The 8,830-nt window shown below is 43.2% G+C and overlaps 1 long non-coding RNA gene across 1 annotated transcript; it reads left to right on the forward strand.

Annotated features, from left to right (window-relative positions):
* Window positions 1-18: 18 nt before the first annotated feature.
* Window positions 19-2,471, forward strand: LOC140907581 (uncharacterized). Its single transcript, XR_012157546.1, has 2 exons — window positions 19-1,099; window positions 1,914-2,471. It is a non-coding gene; the product is annotated as an uncharacterized LOC140907581 (long non-coding RNA).
* The last annotated feature ends 6,359 nt before the right edge of the window (window positions 2,472-8,830 follow it).

Genomic DNA, 8,830 nt, shown 5'->3' on the forward strand with positions numbered 1-8,830 from the left:
CATCCCAGCCAGGTTTTGTAACGTTCAGTGATTTTGTTTCTTAACGCCCCAGCCTCCTGGAGTCTTGCGAAAGATTGTTTTGTCGATGGGCAATACTGCTGGCTAGATGGTTCCTGTCTCTAGCACAGGAATATTGATGTGGGGGAAGGGCTTCCTTTCCTTCTCCACATCACCCCCTTAACAGTTTCAGTGGCGACTTTCCCATTGTACCTACCTTGGGCAAGTGGGGAGGGAGCAGAGCAGAGATGTGTGTGAGAGAGAGACCCCCGCACCAGTCAGCAGAGCTGACCATGCACAAGGGAAAGAGTAAGCTGCCTCCCAAAAACAGAGGAAATAACTTAGGCCTTGTCTATACTACACAGTTTTGTCAACAAAATGCAGCTTCTGTCAACACACACTGGAGTACACTCAACAGTGCTCCTCCCACCGATTTAATTCCCCTGCTACGCCCACAAAATAAAACCCCCTCAAAGAGCGGCATAGAGCTTTTTGCAAGGTAGTTAGAGTGATACAATGCCAGGGTAGACAGTGCACTTCCGTGTGTTGCCATAATTGGGCTCCAGGAGGTGTCCCACAATGGCCATCATGACCCTTCTGGTCAGCAGTTTGAATTCTGCTGCCCTGCACTCAGCCACCTATTTAAAGATCCATGAATTGTAGAACTTCCTCTTCCTGTTTGCTGTGAATGGACTGTTCCAGCTGACCATGCTTGCTTTCTGCAACAGATGTGCTCCCACATGGAGTACACCAAAGCTGTTGGATTTGCTGGGTCTGTGGGGAGAGGAGGCTGTGCAGTTGCAGCTTCACTCAAACTGTAGGAACTTTGATATCTACTGGCAGAGTGGTCATGGCATGCAGGAGAAGAGCAATGAAAGGGACATACAGCAGTGCTGTGCTAAGATCAAGGAGCTGAGGTGGCATACCAGAAGGCAAGTTAGGGCAACAGTTACTCTGGTGCAGTGCCGATGACATGTCACTTCTACAAGGAGCTGCACGCCATCCTGGGTGGTGACCCCATCACCAAGAGCCCCATGGATACTTCGGGGGGACTGGAGGCAGCAGCCAGTGGAGTCAACCCTGAGGATGAAGTGGTGGATGAGTAAGTGGAGTTGGAGGAGGATGTGGGACATGTGACAAGGTCATCCAGTGGTGTGGCAAGCCAAGGGCTATTTTCGACTCCAGAAGGGTCTAGCCAGTCCCAGCACTCTGACTCTGGCACTTATGAAGCAGGAGAGGCAAGCTCTGTTAAGCACGCATTTTGCTTTGATACTTCACAGTCATAGGAGACTGAGGTCTCATTTTCTTTGTTATAAGGTAGAGGAGGGATAAGGGATAGAAATTAATAGAGCCTATGCAGCTACGCAGTGAGGGCCCAGTGGAAAAGTTTGGTAATGTATACCAGAATGTCCCAGGAATCCTCCATAGAGATCCCTAGGAAACGTTTGTGTAGGTACTCAGCAACCCTCTGCCAAAGATTCCTTGGCAGAGCTGCCTTGTTTCTGTCCCCACTGTAGGAAACGTTGCCATGCCAACTGGCAATTATTTCTTCAGAGACCAAAGCAGCATACAGGTGAGCAGCATACAGACTTAGTCTGAAGCTGCACACATGCAGGAGATGCACCCTGGCATCTTGGGTTACCCGCAGGAGTGAGGTATTGGGTTTGAGTACCCCAGCCTTTGGAAGAGGGTACCAATATTCAGAATATCCTCTTCGCAAACCACCCATATCCTTTGTCCCTTCTTGCTCATTCCCCCTTCCTGACCCTCCACGCTGCCTGCCAAACTCATCATATTTGGGACTCTCGTCAAGTGGTGTGCTAGCAAAGGGACAGTGAGAAAGAGGTGTGTGTGACTTTTGTGATTCACGGCTTTGAGTGCACTCTCAGTACCGTCTCTGTTCATTGTTTCTTTAGCTTCTGCAGATGTGCCCTTGAGGACCAAGCCCTACACACTGGTGGAACACCTCTGTCAGAAAAGGAAGCGAACCAGGAGGAGTAAGGAGGAGGCTATGTTTAGAAAAGTGCTCCTGTCAATAGATGCAGCACATAGCGAAACAAGAGCATGGAGAGAGACAATTAACGAAAAAGTCAGGTTGGATAGCCTGGAAAGGAGACATGGACTGGATCAGATGATAGATGGACAGGAATGGATGATTAAGCGACTGGAGGGACATAGGTGCTCAAGTCCCTTGTAGTGCAGTCTGAGCACATCTGTGCACGACTCCCCCTGCAGCCAATACAGAATGCCGTTCCATGCTCTCCCCAAACTCCCCCCCATACATTCCTCACATGTTCCCATTCCGTCACAGCACCCCTTGCAGTCCACCCCTAGGGCCTGGTTTTATGATGAAAGCTGGAGTTACACACAGCTGTGAGAACCTGAACCGAGAGACTGCTCCTCATTGCCACGTCCCCTGTTTGCAAAAATATATGTTTTAATCTTTTAAGTAAAGCCTAATATTTGAAACAAAATGAGTCTTTGTGTCATGCACATGGTAGTTGCTGCTAAAATTCAAATACAGTGACTATAGGCAGGAACATTGGCTCACTACAATTAAACCTCAAGAAGCAAGCATTACCGGGGTCATTTAAGGCAGCAAGTAAACATTGCCTGACCGAATACATCACATAAAGACTGGTGCTCGTTGTCAAAATGCTCCTTCAGAGCCTCTCTAATTTTAATAAGGAGGACTTGTGGCACCTTAGAGACTAACATTTATTTGAGCATGAGCTTTCGTGAGCTACAGCTGTAGCTCACGAAAGCTTATGCTCAAATAAATTTGTTAGTCTCTAAGGCGCCACAAGTCCTCCTTTTCTTTTTGTGGATACAGACTAACACGGCTGCTACTCTGAAACCTCTCATTTTAATAGTGCCCCCAACCTGTTGTTCCCCTGTGATTGCTCTGGTATCTGGTTGCTCAAAATCAATAGCCAGATGATCCACCTCAGTTCTTCACCCCTGGGGAAACTTTTTCCCCGGATGGTTCGTAAATGTTATGCAGCGCACAGCATGCTGCTATGACCATCAGAATATTTTCCTCATTGAGGTCTAACCTGCCGAAAAGGTGGCACCAGTGACTTCTTAATCTGCCAATGGCAGATTCAGCGGTCATTCAGGACCTGTTGAGCCTGTTGTTGAAGCGCTCCTTTTTCTGTCTAGGCTCCTGGTGTAAGGCTTCAAGAGTCTTGGGTACAAGGGGTAGGCTGGGTCTCCCAGGATCACTATGGGCATTTGCACATCCCCCGCTGGAATCTTCTGCTATGTAAAGAAAGTCCCAGCATGCAGCTTTCAATACAGTCCAGTGTTCCTAAAGATGCATGCATCATGAACTTTCCGTGACCAACCTGCATTGATGTCAGTGAAATGGCCCCAGAGATCCACCAGTGCCTGCAAGACCATGAAGAAGTAGCCCTTTCGGTTGATGTACTCTGTCACAAGATGGTCTGGGCCCAAAATTGTGATATGCATGTCATCCGTTGCCCTGCCACAGTTAGGGAATCCCATTGCTGTAAACCCATCAATTATTTCCTGCTCATTACCCAGAGTCACAGTCGTTCGCAGCAGGAGGTGATTAATAACCCTGCACATTTGCATCACCGCAACCCCTGTGGTGGAATTTTCAACTCCAAACTGATTTGCAATTGACTGGTAGCATTCTGGATTTGCCAGCTTCCACCCAGCGATTGCCACTCGCTTTTCCACTGTGAGGGTAGCTTTCATTCTGATGTCCTTGCACCGCAGGGCAGGGGTGAACTATGCACACAGTTCCAGGAAGGTGACTTTCCTCATCCAAAAGTTCTGTAGCCATTGCTCATCATCCCATATGTACATCATGATGTGATCCCACCATTCAGTGCTTGTTTCCCGAGCCCACTACTGATGGTCCACAATATGCAGCTGCTCCATGAATGCCAGCAGCAATCGTGAATTGTTTCTTTCCATTGCACACAGCAGGGCAGGCACCACAGATTCACTTTCTGTTTCCCAGCTCATGAAGTACAGCAGGACCAGCCACATTGTGTCCATAAGGCTTATCACCATACTGGCCAGCAGTTCAGGAACCATGCTATCAGGCAGAGATGGTAGGTGCACAGTTTACAAGGAGCTGTTAAAAAGTTATGCCAAAGGAAGTCAGAAGCCCATGAAATGATGGGATTGAAAGAACTGCATCATGGGACAGTGAGCACACCCCTATGATGCACTGTGATCCATTCCCAGATCTTCCAGTGGCAGAGGGTGAGTTGCACAGTGGGATAGCTACCCATTGATGCAATGCTCTCTCTGTCAATGCAAGAGCACGGACTGTGGACACGTTCTGCTGACACAAGGAGTGTTATATGGACATGCACAACTGATGTAATTAAAGTGGCATATGGTTGTTGACATAAATTAAATCGACTTAACTCTGTAGTGTAGACAAGACCTAACACTCTTCCAAGAGCAAAATGGGAACAGAGGAGGAATAGGGCTGCCAACCCTACATGACTGTCCTGTAGTCTCCAGGAATTAAAGATTAATCTTTAATTAAAATTAAGTCATGATGAAACTCCAGGAATATGTCCAACCAAAATTGGCAGTCCTACAAGGAGTAGTGACTCTGGGGGTACACCTATACTTCAATTACAAGACCCACAATGCAGCCACAGCTGGCCCAGGTCAGCTGACTCAGGCTTGCAGGTCTTGGGCTGCTGGGCTAAAAATTCCAGTGTAGACATTTAGGCTCAGGAATCCTCCTCTCTCTCAGGAACAATTTTGTGACCCATTCTTTGTGTTGTAGTCAGGAGTAAAGAGGGAATAAGATGCCCCCTTGTGCTAGTGTACCCACACTCAGGGGATAGCAGTCTCCACAGAGCTGCTGTGCCCATCTGCATACAGGTTGTGGGTTGAGTCTTGACTTCCCCCCTAAATGGCTTAAAAAGAGTAGTTACACTGGCATGTGGAGGAGCATATGCTGTGTCCTCTCATTCCAGTGCATTACAGACCTCTCACTCCAGTGAATCAAGGAGATTGGGAAGGACATTGTGACTCCCAGAATCACAATCTCTCTCCAGGGCTGCTCCAGTGGCAGCACAACAATACAAACTCACAGTGTAGCCTATAATTTGTTCGGTAATATGGTTCTGGGCAGCAGCAATTTTTTAAAAGTTGTGTGGTCACATTTCCAAATGCTTATTTCAACAATGTCTGCATTAAACAGGAATTTTGTTAAAAGGATGCCATAATGCTAACTTGGCCCATCCTTTCTGAGGGGTATGCCTAATAAGAAGTATAAATAACCACTCAAAGTCTTCTCATGTAGCATTCGCTGTATTCCAGAATTGCAGCTATCTATGAGGAATGCACCAATATAATACTTGGATACAGTTCTCTACGGAGAGTCTCATCAGTATTCTGGTGTCTGTGCATTGAGCTATCTGGATAAGTAAAGAATAAACATATTTCATATCTGATGTTTTTTTGATATACTACATTCCTACTAGCAACTGTCATTGTTGTTGCACTTTGGTCTTATGAATGCATACCTTTCTAGTTTATTTTGTTTATTATTTATACACAGTACAGTAGTTACTTAATTGACATGAGTGAGATGATTAAATTCTGTGTTATGAGGAGGGGGATGCAGAAAGAACATAACTTATCCCAGTTACTATGCAATTTTAATGTTGTGTATGAACTATGACTCATGCAGCAATACATATTATCAGTGCTTCATGAACAGCCCATATTTCTCCATGCTTGCATATGTCCATCTTTCATATGTAAAACCATATGGTTGAATACTGATGAGCAAAATACCCTTGATACAGAACAGTAGCATATTTCTTTTCTAATTGAATGAGTGATCTGATATATTTATATAACACCTGTTACTCAGAAGCAGTCCAAAAACTGTGATCAGAGCCTTTACCTCAGAAGAGCAGCAGCTGATTGCAGAGCTGGCCAGATTCTGCCATCCTTGCTTATATATAGTAGTACTCAATCCTCTGAGTAGTCCCATTGATTTCAGCCTTGCCCAGTTTACACACAGTCTTTGTTACAAAGGCAGAATTATATGCTGCCAAATAGGAATATAAAATGTAAGATTCTAGTACTATTAATGTTCATGGAACTGATACCAATACACAAGTGGGTTATGTGGGAATTTTTAATGTTTAATCTTCTTGTAAGCGCTCTTTTGCTTCCATATCCTCCTTCATCATGTTTTATCAAACTAATGTTTTTACCATAAAGTTTTGTAGGGAGAGGTAGGAGATAGCGGAAAACTTTGGCATTTATGCAATGGGATTTGCTTCAATCTAAGGAAACCCACAAAAATTTAAAATAATTTGGGGGATGTAAGAATTAGATAAGACCTTGGGAAGGTCTGGCCTATGACCTGTGCTTCTGTGCTTTAAAAGTCTCCCTTTCTCACTTTGTCAGCCTAACACAGCTATTTCACAAGAGAACGTCAATGCATGTCAAATATCTCCAACTATTGTTTTCTTTCCTAAAATCTTGTTTGGCTAATATGAAGAAAACCCTCCGGTACTTTTGATTTCCCACATGTTTTTATTATAACATCTTAGTGTATATCTGGTGTAAAGAATCTTGTTTAAACTTGATGTTTAATGTCTTTGTTCTAGGATTCTCCCATCTGCTTTTAAGACTCAGGTGCCAAACAGCAATCTGTAGTGTTTAATATCCTTCTGCACAACTTATTCTGTTTGTTCATTGAAATTGATTTACTTCATCTTGGCATCAATGCAACGGATCCAGAGGGAGTGCCATTTTGAGCCATTATTGAAGCATGTGAAATGGCACCCACAACCGACAATTAAGAGCTAACAGAAGATGCAGCATCAGGAGGACCAGCATGAACAGAATGCACTGAAGCAGTTCTGTCATATGGCATGAAGCCAGGTTGTCCCTGGCTCTCATGCTATGGGGAGGGTTCAGTATTACACTCATTAATGTACATGATATTTACTACTTCATGTCAAGACATTTTCAGTGGCCTAATATAGTCTATTGATGAATTTCTGGGGATCTATTTTTAAAATGAATGCTTAAGGATGGAGTCTGCCAGACTGATTAGTTACTACTCCTGAAGAAAATTGTTTTGACCTGAAAAATATTTTTTTTAAAGTTTTGAACACTTAATCATTTTGAAAAATTCCAGTTTTCCACTTCAAAATGATTTTTGTTTGGTAATTTAAGCTAATTACAGTTAAAGCATTTTTAAATAGTTAAAATCAAAATGAAATATTGAAGTTTTCTAAAACAAAACATTTTGATGAACCCAAATTGATTTATTTTCTTTTCAGGTTTTCAGTTCATGAAAATTTTTGAGATTTTTTCTTTTATCACACTTCAGGATCGGAGCACTTTTTGATATCTCAACTTTTCATGGCATGAAAAAACTGTTTCCTGACCAGCTTTTCTGAGGGTATTTTTCACAATTAGCATACTGTAAAACTTCATGTGCTGTCAATGCGCAAAGACAGTTTGTACGCTGTTACAGTATGCAACATCATTGTTAGTCATATTGATGGACAGTGAAGAAATCTATTACAATGAACAGCAATAACATCTCTGACCAATAAGTATAGTCACTTTATGCTTTGAATATCATGAGGTGTTTTTTTAAATTTTTTGGACACATTTTGGGCGAACAAAGGCTGAACGAATACAGGCTTAATGGCTTGAAAATTGAACTAACTTCTTATTGGTTCCATGGTGAACTACGCAATGTATAGTTCTTGCAATTATTGATATCAAAGATGCATCACGTTCAGTGATCTTTGGCTTGTGTTGCTATGTGAGCTAATGGCTTCAAGATTGACCTCAGGATTTTCACTCAGGTCCAGATTCTGAGAGATATCTAGGTTCCTAACACCCACAGATCCCTCAGTTTCTTGGATGGTGGATACCAGAACCAGAGCATCAGCTGCTGAACAGAATCTTTTACAGAATTTTTTTTAAACTATTCTTGTGACCTGCAAAGACTAGCCCCAATCTTATCTTCTTTTCCTAGGCAAAACTCTGTTGACTTAACTTGGAATTTTGCCTAAGTAGGAAATGCAGGATCAGGTTCACTGTCCTCCAGCCAAAGGACGGATGTCCCATTCACACAACAACTTCTGACCATGCCTTTAGCTGGTCAGGGACACAGGCTAAAACATGGGTTTTGTCAATATGGTATATAGATAAAAACTAAATAACAATTAGTAATTAATTACTAATTAATAACTAGTGAATCTTAAACATATGGTGGTCTTTCCGGCTGCTTAGTATGGCCTGGTCAACAGGTCAGTTTCTGTAACCTGTTACATACAGTTATTTTATGTGTAGGAGCACACTTAACTGTGCCTCTGTGCCAGCCAGTTTTCACATAATTCTGTGTAATTATGATCTCCCACAGTGCACTTCCCTCATGATGTGGGTGCCTGACAGCTGGGTTCTCTCTCCTCCATGAATAAGCTATTTCGGAGGGCATTTCTAGTTATTGCACATGGAATATGCAAGGCAGTTTAAAATTCTCAGCATCTTCCTTTGCTGAACGTAGCATTCACACCATTGTTCACAAATCTGAATATAGCAAGCTGCAAAGCAACTGCACCTACTATCTAGATGGGAGGGAAAGGGTGTGGAGAGAAAGGAGCCTTAAACATAACTATCATTCTTGGCACAGGCAATTGCTTCTGAGCAAGCCAGAATGATTCAGAATGTGCTCATTAAAGATAATGAGGGAGGGTGGTAGGTGTGGATCCAAAAACATAGTTGTAATGTCAGAAGAAATACTGTGCAGACATAACACTGTCTCTAGTTACACATGAGACAAGGTGGGTGA

This window comes from Lepidochelys kempii, chromosome 2 (genome assembly GCF_965140285.1).
Source record: "Lepidochelys kempii isolate rLepKem1 chromosome 2, rLepKem1.hap1, whole genome shotgun sequence".
Taxonomy (NCBI): domain Eukaryota; kingdom Metazoa; phylum Chordata; order Testudines; family Cheloniidae; genus Lepidochelys; species Lepidochelys kempii.